Raw genomic sequence first — 13,512 nt, forward strand, 5'->3', positions numbered from 1 at the left:
TTTCCTAGCCGACAAGGGGCACAAGGTGTCCCCTTCTAAGCTGCAATTCTGTGTTCAGCGAGTTATTTATCTTGGTCACTCGCTGTCCAAGGAGGGAAGGCAGCTTACACCAGATCGCATCCAGTTAATTGCTAACATGTCAATACCCCAGACACAAAAGGAGGTGCGGGCTTTTATAGGCCTCACTTCATATTGTAGACAGTGGATCCCTCAGTACGCATTTCTAGCAAAACCACTCATTCAGTTAACCACACAGGAGGCAGCCACATCGACTGTTCTCCCTTGGACTCAGGAACATACACAAGCTTTTGAAAGCCTAAAGGAAGCTTTATGTCAAGCACCTGTTTTAGCAACACCATGTTATAGCAAACATTTTACACTCTTTGTTACAGAACGCGAAGGTACTGCCTTATCAGTACTCACTCAGGATCAAGCAGGATCACGCAAGCCATGTGCTTATTTTTCCAGTACATTAGATCCCGTAGCTCAGGCTTTGCCTGCATGCCTGAAATCAGTGGCAGCGACAGCTTTAGCAATTAGACAAAGCGATGCCTTAGTATTAGGACACCCATTGACAGTACAAGTACCACATGCAGTAGAGGTTCTTGTGAACCGAACACAAACACAACACTTGACCATAGCAAGACTTACTGGTTATGAACTGACATTGTTTCAACCACACATAGAGATCCGACGGTGTAATACATTGAATCCTGCTACACTATTACCTGTAATTGGAACAGACCCACTAGCTCATGATTGTGTTGAAATCATTGAAATAAAGACGAAACCTAGACAAGACTTGACAGACGTTCCATTGCTAGATCCAGACCTGACGTTATATGTAGATGGTTCGTGTATGAGGACAAGTACAGGAAATTTAGTTGCCGCATATGCAGTCACAACAGACACTGAAGTTATTGAGACAAATTGTATAGATACTTTGTCAGCCCAAGCAGCAGAACTTGTTGCTCTAACACAAGCCTGTATTCAAGCCACGGACAAGAAAGTCAACATATATACTGATTCACGTTATGCATTTGGAGTCGTACATGACTTCGGAGTGCTTTGGCGGGAGAGGGGTTATTTAACTTCTCATGGAACACATATTCAACACGGGTCCCTCATTCATGCTCTGTTAGACGCGATTCATTTACCGACTGCAATATCAATTATGAAATGTAAAGCACACACGAAGGTTACTGATATCATTTCTCAAGGCAATGATTTAGCTGACAGAACAGCCAAACAGACTGCTCAGAATCGCACATCCGACATGACAAAGCCAATAGTTCAGACACCAACACAGTGTATGACAATTAAGGATCCCACACTTGATGTAATTGACATACAGACACATGCCACAGCAGAAGAAATAAAGAAGTGGACTGAACTAGGAGGGATCCAGACAGATCAAGGATGGATGACGAAAGAGAAATCTGTATGGTTTCTCCCTGATTCCATGGTTCAAGCCATTATAGCTACAGTTCACAGTCCAGCACATTTAGGAGAGAAGGCTATGCTAGACAGCATTCAGCACATTTGGTTCAACAAACATTTACGAGCAGCAGCTAAACAAAAAGTTCGTACCTGTATGATATGTTGTCAGTTTAATCCAGGAAAGAGTGTTCCCGTAGAGCAGGGTGGATTTCAGCCTCCTGACCATCCTTTTGAAGTCCTCCAGATGGATTATATTCAGATGGAACGTTGTCGAGGATTCAAATATGTCCTCGTAGTTGTCTGCGCTCTCTCCCGTTGGACAGAGGCGTATCCCGTATCAGATTACACTGCCCCGACTACTGCCAAGCAGCTAGTTCGAGAATTCTTCCCACGGTACGGTTTACCACGTGTTGTATATTCAGATAACGGCCAGCCTTTCTCATCCGAATTAATGAAACATGTCTCACTTTTGTTGGGATATCAGTGGAAATTCCACTGTGTCCGACACCCCGAGGCAGCAGGTCTCGTGGAACGACATAATCAACTTTTAAAAATCAGATTGTCCAAAATATGTCAGGAAAAAGGTGTGGACTGGATAGTAGCCTTACCAGTTGCGCTATTCTACATGAGAATGGTAGCACACTCTCGAACAGGGCTATCCCCGTATGAGGTGATCTTTGGTAGACCACCGAATATGTGGGGGACGCCTATACCCCGTAAAATAACTGATGTTGACTGTAATATGCTGACAGATTACCTGGCTTCCTTGATGTCTGCACTACAATCTTCTCGTTCACAGGTGGTCGCAGCTTTTCCTGACAACACTGAGGTGAAACCCCATGACGTGGTCCCCGGGGACTTTGTCCTGGTTCGGAATTTTGATAGGAAAAGCCAATTGGATCCTAGGTGGAAGTTGCCTAAGCAGGTCCTGCTGACGACCAGAACAGCTGTGAAGATCGAAGGACGGAAAGGATGGGTGCATTCCACCCATATAAAAAAATTTCATGGACTACCTTCAGATATAGACACTGTGCCCTACACTCCCTCACAGACTGATTCAAAACTTCCTTTTGTTGAACAAAATGACTCTCAGTGCTATAAACAGAAACTCAGGTCCAGATCTAAACTGTCGGACGATTTGATTGTTTAAGTCCTCTCCAAGGTGAAGCGGTTGAATCTGTCCCGACATGTATCCCTTAGGTCTGAATGATGCAGAGTCCAGAATCATAATGAAACGACATGCTTATTGTAAATTACTGCGTAACCACTGTATTGTGACATTATTAATTTTGTTTTTATTGAGTATTTTAGTAATTATTACGAGTATGATTTTGCACATATATCATCCTGTTTCTAAACGTGTTTTCAATATAACTGATGAACATTCTTTTAGTGACCTACCGCCACATGAGTTGTCCTATAGACTTGCGCTGCGCAATAACACATTCATTAGTATGTTACATCATTCCCATCAGACTAGTAATGCGACCAATTGTTGGGTGTGTGGCCGACTCCCTCCCTATCAGAATAACAAAGGAGTTCTGCCTTTCTTTCCACATCCATTTACACGCAATGGCTCCTGTGGAGCATGGTTTAGTTTATTAAATTCCATAGACCCAGACACAGCAGTTTATCAACAACATTGGATATGGGGAAATCTAAATCTAGTTTTATTCAAAGTCTGTCACCCTAATAAGGAGGGTCACCCCAGTAGAACAGGAACTGATTTAGAAAATGAAGTGTATAAATTAGGTAATTTTACGCCTAATCTTATGATTTTGAATGTCAAATCCGAAGTTGAACTAATTCTGCCCACTATGTCAGTATTTCCAGTAAAGGGTGAATTATGTGTGAGAAAAGTTGGTTCCATACATATGGGCCATAGCCAATGCGTTACTACAGTAGAATATAGTGATCAAGGCAAATCTTCATTTAGAGCTTCTCGCCATTCTTACTTTATATGTGGTCAGACGGCATATATGCGTCTGCCTCTAGATTGGGATGGTACCTGTTACATAGCATTCCTTCTGCCACCTGTTTTCCTAGCTCCTCCTGATTATTATCGAAATGTTCATTTAGTACACAATAGAGAGCGAAGAGATCTCCCAGTTGTCGATTATACTGAGACGGCATGGGACAAGTATGTAGATTTCAATAAAGGTATCTTTCCCTATATAGGTACAATATCAAATAGTAAGCTGATACGCAGACTCACCAAGACTCTTGAAGCTGTAGTAAACGAGACTATAGCCGCCCTAGGCAATCTGACAGAGGAACAATCAGTGATGAGAATTGTTGTTCTCCAGAATCGTCTTGTCCTTGACGTCATCCTGGCCGATAGGGGCGGAGCTTGCAGGGTCATCGGATCCAGCTGCTGCATTTTCATACCAGAAAATTCGCCATCTGTATATAAAGCTATAACACGCCTTCATAAGATTGTAAGCCAGATACACGAGAATCCAGGCACTTGGACGTGGTCCGGGTGGTTTTGGAGTGTGATATCAGCCTGGGGATGGAGAGTTCTATCCTTCCTAGGTATTGGCCTTCTTATGCTTTTCAGTTGTTGCATATGTTTGCAATGTGGACCAGCGATTTGTGGTCTGTGTGCCACATCGTGTATTCCACATCAAGGTTTTCGCTCAAGATCCCGGAAGAAGAAGGAAGAAGAAATGATGCTCCATGAGCAAATCGATGGAATGATGAAGATTGATGTCTCGTGAAGGGCAAGAAGGGGACAAGGAGGGAATGTGGAAATGTGGATTTTCCTGGTCAGTTATGTCCCCTATCTTGGACCCCAACGGTTCTATATGCATGTTACAAGTACATGTATGTTCCCTCCAGTTCCAGTTTCTAAGACGCAAACATATGTGTGTCTACCGTCAACATGTTCTCTGTCAGATCCGCCATCAATGGGCTGGATATTCGATTCCTAAGTATAAAAGGCCACCGACTTTATATGGCCAAGTTACTCCATTTTTACAGTTCAGGCGAGTAGGCCCGATTCTGTCCTCAAAGCCTTTCCCTGCTCTCTGTCTCTGACAGCTTCAGCTTGAGCTCGCATCTGTATCCATGAACTTTGTCCTACTCTCTGTGCAGCTAACGGTGCCTGCCTCGGCCAGTTTTCGCCTGTCTGCCAAGAAGTTGTATTTCACCTTCGAATTATCTATTTTGCTCTTCAGCCGATGCATTCTTGCCTAGTAGTTTAAGTAAACATTCCTCCAGTTACCAAGCAAAAGGCCAGGCTTCTCTGTCTTCATGCAAGTGATTCATAGCCCTGTTGCTATGGAAAGTTTTCTGCCCCTCGCATCTCATATAGACACTTAGACGCTTGTACACGCACATAGTCAGTATAGAATAGATTCTGTCCGAGAGTCTCTTCCTTGTGGATAACATAGTTCTTTAAACATAGGATGTTAGATATGATTTGGGATTAGGATGACTTGACCCCAGACTTCTCGTCTCCACATGTAGAGCTAAATGTCAAGTCCCCTTCACCCCCTAGTTACACGTCAATTACACGTCATGCTGCTGCGCGCGCATCTATGCCAAGTATTATCTTATAGATCCACCTATGTCTGATAATGCAAGCCAATTATGTTTCTTTTATTCCTTATTACGCCTAGTTTCGATTATGTCACTGTTACGTCATTTTTCTTATCAAATGTTACGCCTTCTACATTCGTTTCATTGTAATGCACTTATTATAAAAATGTATGTCTGTTAATAAGTTATTGTACTTCACTTCCTGAACCCTCGTGGTGACGGAACCTGAAGGCCGCCACTCGAGTCGGCCATTTTGAATGGAATAAAGCCCATTAGAAAACCTCTTATACCACGGATTCTGCCTCTTGTTATTTTGAGCTATTTACTTTAATTTAAGATTCCGCATGAAATTCAGTCCGGTAATATTTATTTTATTTACCACACTACGACACTCTACTCCAATCTATATCACAACACTCTATGTCTCTCTACTCCACTCGACACCCCTCCACTCTACGCCCCTTCCCTCTACGCCACTATACAACACTCCACACCTCTCAACTCTCCTCTACTCCAAGACACTCCACTCTTATCCACGACACGTCACTCTGCACTATGACACTCCACTCTATGACGCTCAATGCCACTCTACAACACCCCACAACACTCCACTCTATGCCACTCCACCACTCTATGCCACAACACTCCATGCCACTCTCCTCTACAGTACAAACTTTCAGCTATGCTAGGACCACTGGAATTATGCGATTGTGCGCCTGCTGCAATTTTCTCATAATTATAAGTTTGCCACATTATCCATCATCTGCTGCATAATCTGCAGATTTTAACAAAAAAAGTTTCTTTCTTGCTCAATTGGCCCATTCCTCCCCCCCCCCCAACAAGTTCTTAGTTCGGCCTTGGCTATGCTGAACAGCAGGCCATGCTGGTGTACAACTTGGCAAAGAGAATAGCTTTTGCATAGGCAAAACCCATTGGCTTTGCCAATGCTTGTTTTCTTTGCATTCTGGCACTGAACGTATGTTGCATATTGTAAGGTTGTGACTTTTGTAATTGTGTTTATTTATTCATGTTATGTGCATATTCTTTTTAACCTGTTCTTTCCCTGGTGTTCATCCCTTTCCACCCCCTGTCTTCTTTCCCCAGCCTCATGTCTCGTGCCCTGTGCCCTCATCTAGCTTCGTCAACCTTCAACATGCGATTAATGAGGCGCTTGAATTGCGTTGTTCTTTTGCAACTGGTGGCGACATGTGCAGGCCCCCGGCTACCATACGGAGTCCGGACCCCTCGACTCTGGTGCTGCCTCATTGACAAGGCACGAGTCGAGGGTACACGCAGGTACATGGCGTCCACCCACTCTTTTCACAGGGTGGACTCCGTAACCCCTGCTAAGAAGTTGGGCCCCACAGAAATATGTTGAACTTGTCCCAGTGTAATTTTGAAACATCAGCTCCTGCACGTTGTCTTTCGATTTCCAGCAGCAATGTGCAGGCAGCGAGGGGGCTTTTCTTTTCCACCTCCAGCTGGGCAACGATAAAGACAGAAGTTAAGGGGCCATCAGACCTCCTTTTGATCGAGTATTGGACTGGAGGCGAGAAACCATAAGCAGACAGCTTGTTATCTCTTCACAGGTACGAGATGCATGCTTTTTACTTTATTGTATATAAGAGCATGCACTGTAAGAATGTCAGATGGATTGGTCTGTCTCAGTATTTACACAAATAACAATTTAAATAGTACTATTTTATTTCTTTTATAGCACCGCTCATCAAAATGCAGATTGTCAGAGCACTTCACATAACATACACATTATCCATTCCAAATAAATCATGTAAGTGTGTAATTTAATGTACAAGATGTGTTACATGAGACAGTCAGGGTTACAAGGTGTAGGAGTCAAATACACTTCTAGCTCACTGTGATCTACTAGAAGAATTACAATGTATTAACTGCAAGTAACAAAAGGATCCCTGTGTTCATTGCAGTAATCCACTTACCTATCTACATAAAATAAAAATCTGTGATCTGCATGTTACATGATATGCTTTGCAGGAGACTTGTTTTAAACATATTTTATTGCATTTTCAGTTGGCATATGTTATACACATACACATATCAGAGCATCACTTCCAGTGAGGTCACTTCCTGTGATGCCATGTACAATGTCACGCCTCGTGACATCATGTGCTTTGATAGCACGCGTCTTGATGTCACTTGCATACTGCCTGACTTGGTCAGTCCCTCCCACACTTCTTTTTTAGGTCTCGCCTGGAGTTAGCAGCGTGCATGCGCTGCTCTCGCCATGCAAGGGCCTTTTCTAATCGATACGATTCCAGAAGTGTACTTGGAGACCCGCTCCTCTTTTCCATTGCCTCACGTCATTGTTTATGTTAAACGATGGCGCGTAATTGGAAAGCGGGCATTTGGGTTACCTCCTTGTCCACTTTTCGGACGGCCCATCTGGACAGGCCGACGCCATCTATGTTTCACCCGCTCCTCCCTCCCCATCCCAAAGTAAACTTCCCAGGAGTCAGAGGGCTGTCCTTACTCCAGCACCACAGTCAGGACTTCACCAGGGTAGTACGTTCAGCGCTCGGTATCACACACGCGACCTTCGGTGTAGAAAAGCGGGTGATAACTTGGGGGTCAGGCGAAGGTACCGGTGAGTGATATTTTTGTATTTGCGTGTGTTGTTGTTTAACAATGTTCCTTTATGTCTTCAGAGCATTTGAACGGGTAAGCCGCACCTTAATCCGTCAATGCCTTTTGTGGTTACCCCCCCTCCCTACCCTACTTCCCCCCTCGTTTCCAGTTTTTTATTGCCCCAGCAACTCCTCATTTTTACACGGAGACAACCGATGTACCGTTTAGTCACTCTCTGAACCTTCATGTTTTTCAGGAGCTCACACAGTCCGGAGTACTCTGCCTTGTTTCTCAGCGATGTTATTAACTGGTCGGACCCCCAGTCACAGCTTATTGCAGTCCGGAGTCTAGTGTCTGTTAGTTTCTCTCACAGCAGTACCTGCAACCCAGCCACCCTCCTTCCCCCATTTATGTTTCTCTCCCCATCCACCTTTTCCCCTCAGCACCTCTTTTTCTCTTCCCGTCCATTTAGCCCACCCTGTTCACACTCCTTGATTTTCTTACAATCCCTTCACCCATAACTCAGTTTTCCTACCTCTTTTTCTCAACTCCCCTCTATTTTTATTCCTTCTCTCTCTCCTTTTTCACCCCCCCTCTGTAACCACCCTTCTTTCTCGTCGTCTTTTGGGACCTTTCTCCCCCTCTTTCTGTACCAATCTACCTTTCCTTCTCCATACTCGCTCCTTTTCCTCCCACTGTTTTCTTTGGTCGAGGTGCCAGAGCATTTGGGTAATGCTTGGTAATGTTGGTTTATTAGGTCTGTTTTGACCGCACAGGTCACACTAAATCTTCGATTCTCAACCTGAAAAGAGCTTTCAGAATTCTTATACAAAGGGACTTTGGCTCTGCACATATGTTGGTGGACAGAAGCACATGTTTGTATTCGGCACAAGTTGTGTGCTTCCACACAAAAAGTCCTTACCATCCAAGAGCTGGAATTATCGGAAATCAAGTTGTCGGAGCTCTTTATCAAGTCTAGCTGTTGTGTAACAACATTGCTTCACTTCTAACCCTAAAAAATCCTTACTGCCCCTTAATGCTACCCTTCTCTAATCCTTGAATCCCCTTAATGCGACCCTTCCCCTAAACTCTAAAAACCCATTACTACCACTTAATGCTACACATCAATAAATCCTAAAAAAACGTTATTGCCCCTTGCAACTATCCTTCACTGAATCCTGCAACCCATATGACGGTTCCTTCCCTAAACCCTACGAACCCCTTAATATCGCTTAATGCTACCATTCCCTGAAAACCCTTATTACCCTTTAATGCTGCCCTTCTCTTAACCCTAAAAGCCTCTTCCTGCACCTAATGCTACTCTTCCCTAAACCCTGAAAAATCCTTACTGCCCCTTAACGCTACTGATCCACGATTCCAAGAAACCTTACCATTCTTAGTGCTTGCCTACACCTTAAAAACCCCATACTATACCTTAGCGCTACCCTTCCCTCAACCACAAAAACATACTACCCTATAACACTAACCATCCCTACACTATAAACATCCTTACTACCCCTTAATGCTAACCATCCCTAAATCCCTTCCATGACTCCAAAAAAACCCTTCCTACCACTTAAGGCTGCCCTTCCTAAATCCTAAAAATCGTTACTACCCATTAATGCTACCCTTCCTCGAACCCTAAATAATCCTTACTATCCCATCACGCTACACTTTGCTGAACCTTAAAAACGACTTGCTTTTTGTTGTACGGTCTAGTGTCTTGTTCCCTCTGTGTCACGTGACGCCCCGTCCAATCGGGACGGGCGGCTCCGTGACGCGGAGGGGGGCGGAGACACTCGACGGAGAGCGTTGGCGGCGAGCGGACATCGCCGCTCCTCGTGGGCCATATTATCGGACTTACATGTTGTAATTCTGTGGAATAAAGCTACACGCTGTCAGTATCATCTACCAGTGTCCTCCCTGTTATTCCTGCTGGCTCAACAAATGGCGACGAGGGTTCCGGAAGCTGGGCCCACGAGTGTCTCTCCATGCCCTCCTGTTCTTGCTGATTGAAGCGGAGTCCTCCCACGTGGGCGTCTGCTGCTGAAGTCCGTCCCTGCTGCATCTAGTGCCTGCCTTGCTGCCTGTCTCGCCTGCCTCCTCGCCTCGTGCTTCTGCCTGTTGCTGCTGTCTCCGGCCCCGAGTGCCAGGTACTTTCTGTTGCTGTGGGGTCTCACCTGGCGGTGTCTGCGCCTTGCTTGATCCTCACCCCTCGTGCTTACGTACTGTCAAGGCTCTGGTCCTGCTGCTGCGTGGGTGAGCCTGCCGGCCACGTGTACCGGGCGCGCTCAAAATGGCGCACGGAGGCAACATTTGTGTCCCGCCTCTCTTCTTGGAGGTTCCCGGCAAGCCATGCATGAAGTGGAAAAGCTGGTTGAGGGCTTTCGAGAACTATATTGTTTCCATTGATGGCACGGGGTACTCAGCAGAGCGGAAGAAGGCGCTGCTGTTCGGACTGCTGGGGAAGGCTGGGCAAGAGGTCTTCGACAGTTTGCCTGTGTTCGTGAATCCGCCTGGTGTTACCACTCAGCTCAACGCGTTCCAGGAGGCGGTGAGGAGGTTGGAGCTGCAGTATGCTGAAGAGACCAACATCATGGTGGGGCGCCACAAGTTCGCGCTTAGGAAGCAGGAAGAGGGGGAGTCTATCGAGGAATACATTGCCTGCTTGCGCGTTCTGGCCCAAGACTGTGAATTTGCGGGCATGACGGACACTTACATCAGAGACCAGGTGGTGTTCTACTGCCACTCCAAGAAAGTGCAGGAACGATTACTGACATGCCGCGATCCTACGCTTCAGGAGGTGGTGGCCATTGCGAAGGCCATCGAGAGATCCCTGGTGTCCGCTGAGGAACTTGCCAAGACTAGCCACGCTACCAATGTGTTTTATGTGCAGGACAGGAGCAAATCCGCCCAGAAGCCTCCTGACAGAGGGGCGAATGATAAAGGGGCGGGTAGGAAGCCGCTCGCTTGCTTGAGGTGCGGAGCGCTGGATCACCTGGCGGACAGTAAGGCTTGCCCTGCGCTTGGCAGGAAATGTACTAAGTGCAAGAGGGTGGGCCACTTTGCTGCTGTGTGCAAGACCAGGAAGCCGGCTAGCAGTGTGAAAGTGAGTTCTGTGAGCGAAGGTGATCTCGAGGCGCTTGGGGATATAGTGCTCTCGATTGATGCTGAGGATGGGCGAGTGAAGGGGCCCATAGGCTCCGTAATGATCGGCTCTGTTGAGCTTCCGTTCACTGCTGATTCAGGTTCCCCTATTACCCTGATTTCCGACACCACGTTTGATGCGATGTGGCACGATGTGCAATTGCGGGTGACGGATGTAAACCCGAAAGCGTTTGGGGAGCAGGATATAGTGATGAAGGGGTACTTTTCCGATACCCTCACTTTCAAGGGGAGGGCCATCAATACCAAGATTTACGTGGCCGAGAAAGGGAGAAGCCTTGTGGGGTGGAAGGATCTGACAAAGTTGGGAGTGATGCTAATCCCGGGGGCAGCGGACCCCATTGTCCTCAGAGCTGACTGGGTCAATTCTATTCAGGCGGACGATGAACCGGGTGGGTTGTCCGGAGTTCTTGCAAAATTCAGCTCGGTCTTCGCAAATGAAGTAGGATGTGTGAAGGGCTTCGTGCACGACATTCAGCTGAAGGAGGGGGCGATGCCAATCAAGCACAAGGTCAGGACTGTGCCCCTGTCTGTCAGGGCGGAACTCAAGTCTGTGCTGGACAAGTTGGAGAATGAAGGGGTGATTGAAGGTGCCGGTGCTTCGGAATGGGTGTCCGCGATTGTCGTATCGAAGAAGAAAAGGTCTGGAGACATCCGGCTATGCGTGGACCTACGTTCCCTCAATAACAGCATCCTGGTCAATTGTCACCCGCTGCCCAACATTCAGGACATTTTGGCGTCGACGTCCGGGTCCCGATTCTTTACCCTGATTGATCTGAAGTCCGCGTACCACCAGGTCTGCCTCACCGAGGGCTCTAAGAAGCTGACCACGTTTGTCACTCCGTTTGGGGCGTACAGGTATGTCCGGCTGCCTTTCGGACTCGCCTCTGCTTCGGGGGTGTTTCAAAAGTTGATGGATCTGTTGTTCTGTGACATGGAGGGGGTTGAAGCGTTCCAGGACGATATCTTGATTCACACTAAGGACGAAGCGGAGCACCTGGTGGTGTTGGGCAAGGTGTTGGAGGTTCTGCGTGAGAAGGGGATGACAGTCTCCAAGGACAAGTGCAAATTTATGGAATCCAAGATCGAATACTTGGGGCATGTCTTGACCCCGGATGGGATTGCTCCTAAAGAGGACCTGGTGAAGGCGATCAGAGAAGCTCCGTGCCCTGGCGACAAGGACGCACTGCGGTCTTTCCTGGGGCTCAGTGAGTACTATTCGAAGTTCCTGCAGGGGTACGCGACCACGGTGGAGCCACTGAGGGCCTTGCTGAGGAAGAATGTCAAGTACGCGTGGGCAGCGGAGCAGGACGCGGCGTTCGAGGCCGTCAAGAGGGGTATCGCAGAGGCTCCGGTGCTGCAGCCTTACAACAAGGACTTGCGGAATGTGGTCACGGTCGATGCAAGTGCAAAGGGCATTGGGGTGGTTTTCTGCCAGTTCCACGGACAGAAGGAGAATACCATCGCCTTCATATCCCGCTCGTTGAGCGATGCCGAGAAGCACTACAGCACCATTGAGCGCGAGACGCTCGCCTGTGTTTGGGCGGTGGAGAAACTGAAGAACTACTTGTGGGGCAAGGTTTTCGAGATCGTCACGGATCACAAACCCCTGATCTACATGATGGCCGGCGAGGGCCGTGGTAATGGGAAGGCCAGTTCGCGGCTGCTGCGCCTACTGTCCAAGCTGCAGGAATACCACTTCACGATCAGGCACATCAAGGGTGGCCTCAACTGCAGGGCGGATTGCCTGTCCCGCCTACCCATGATAGGGGACGATGGTGGGTCCCTGGACGATACGGAGTGTGTGGTGGCGCTGGTGGATGCCACGACGATGTGCGAAGGTTCCATATCTGAAGAAGAGTGGCTCGCTTCTCAGGAGAAGGACGTGGTTCTCCGCACCGTGATGGGCCACATGACATCCTATTGGCCTCCCGTGCGGAATCTACACGGTTCCCTCCGGAGCTTCCAGCAGGTGAGTGCGGAACTCACCCTCGAGAATGGCTTCTTGAAACGGCATGAGCTGTTCGTCCCTCCGGAAGGTCTCAGGGGCAAACTGATAAGGATTGCCCACAAAGGTCACCCTGGCGGCACCCCGACCAAGAATCTATTGAAAATGTACTACTGGTGGCCGGGGATGTCCAGCGACGTCTGCGACTTCATAGACAGGTGCGAGCAGTGTCTGAAGGCGGACAAGCATTGGAAGACCAGCAGAGGGGAGCTGCAGAGGGTGGAGATTCCGGCTGGCCCATGGAGCAAGGTCGCCATCGACTTCGCGGGCCCGTTTTCACTGCTGCCGGAGGACTGCAGATTTCTCATCGTGATCACCGACTATTACTCCAAGTGGATACAGTACAAGTTCGTCCGAGAGGTTACCACGGACCGGGTGATTCAAGTGCTACGAAAAATCTTCGCTCAAGAAGGGCAACCGAAGGTCATGGTATCTGATAACGGCACCCAGCTGGTATCCAAGAAGATGATGGATTTTCTCGCCCACTCGGGGATCAGGCAGGAGAAGACCCCATTATACAGCCCGAAGAGCAATGGGCAGGTGGAGAGAATGAACAGGTTCCTCAAAGAGGGAATCCAGCTAGCCCTTGCGTCCAATTTGGATGTAAAGATGTTTCTTGCGGACAAGGTGCACACTTACCACAACACTCCAAATGCTGTTACAGGCCACATGCCTTTCTATTTGATGAGGGGGAGACGGTGCACCAGTGAGCTTACCCCCAAATACAACGAGTGGTATGATGTACGAGAAGACAC

The sequence above is a fragment of the Triturus cristatus genome, chromosome 10 (genome assembly GCF_964204655.1).
Source record: "Triturus cristatus chromosome 10, aTriCri1.1, whole genome shotgun sequence".
In the NCBI taxonomy this organism is placed as follows: Eukaryota; Metazoa; Chordata; class Amphibia; order Caudata; family Salamandridae; genus Triturus; species Triturus cristatus.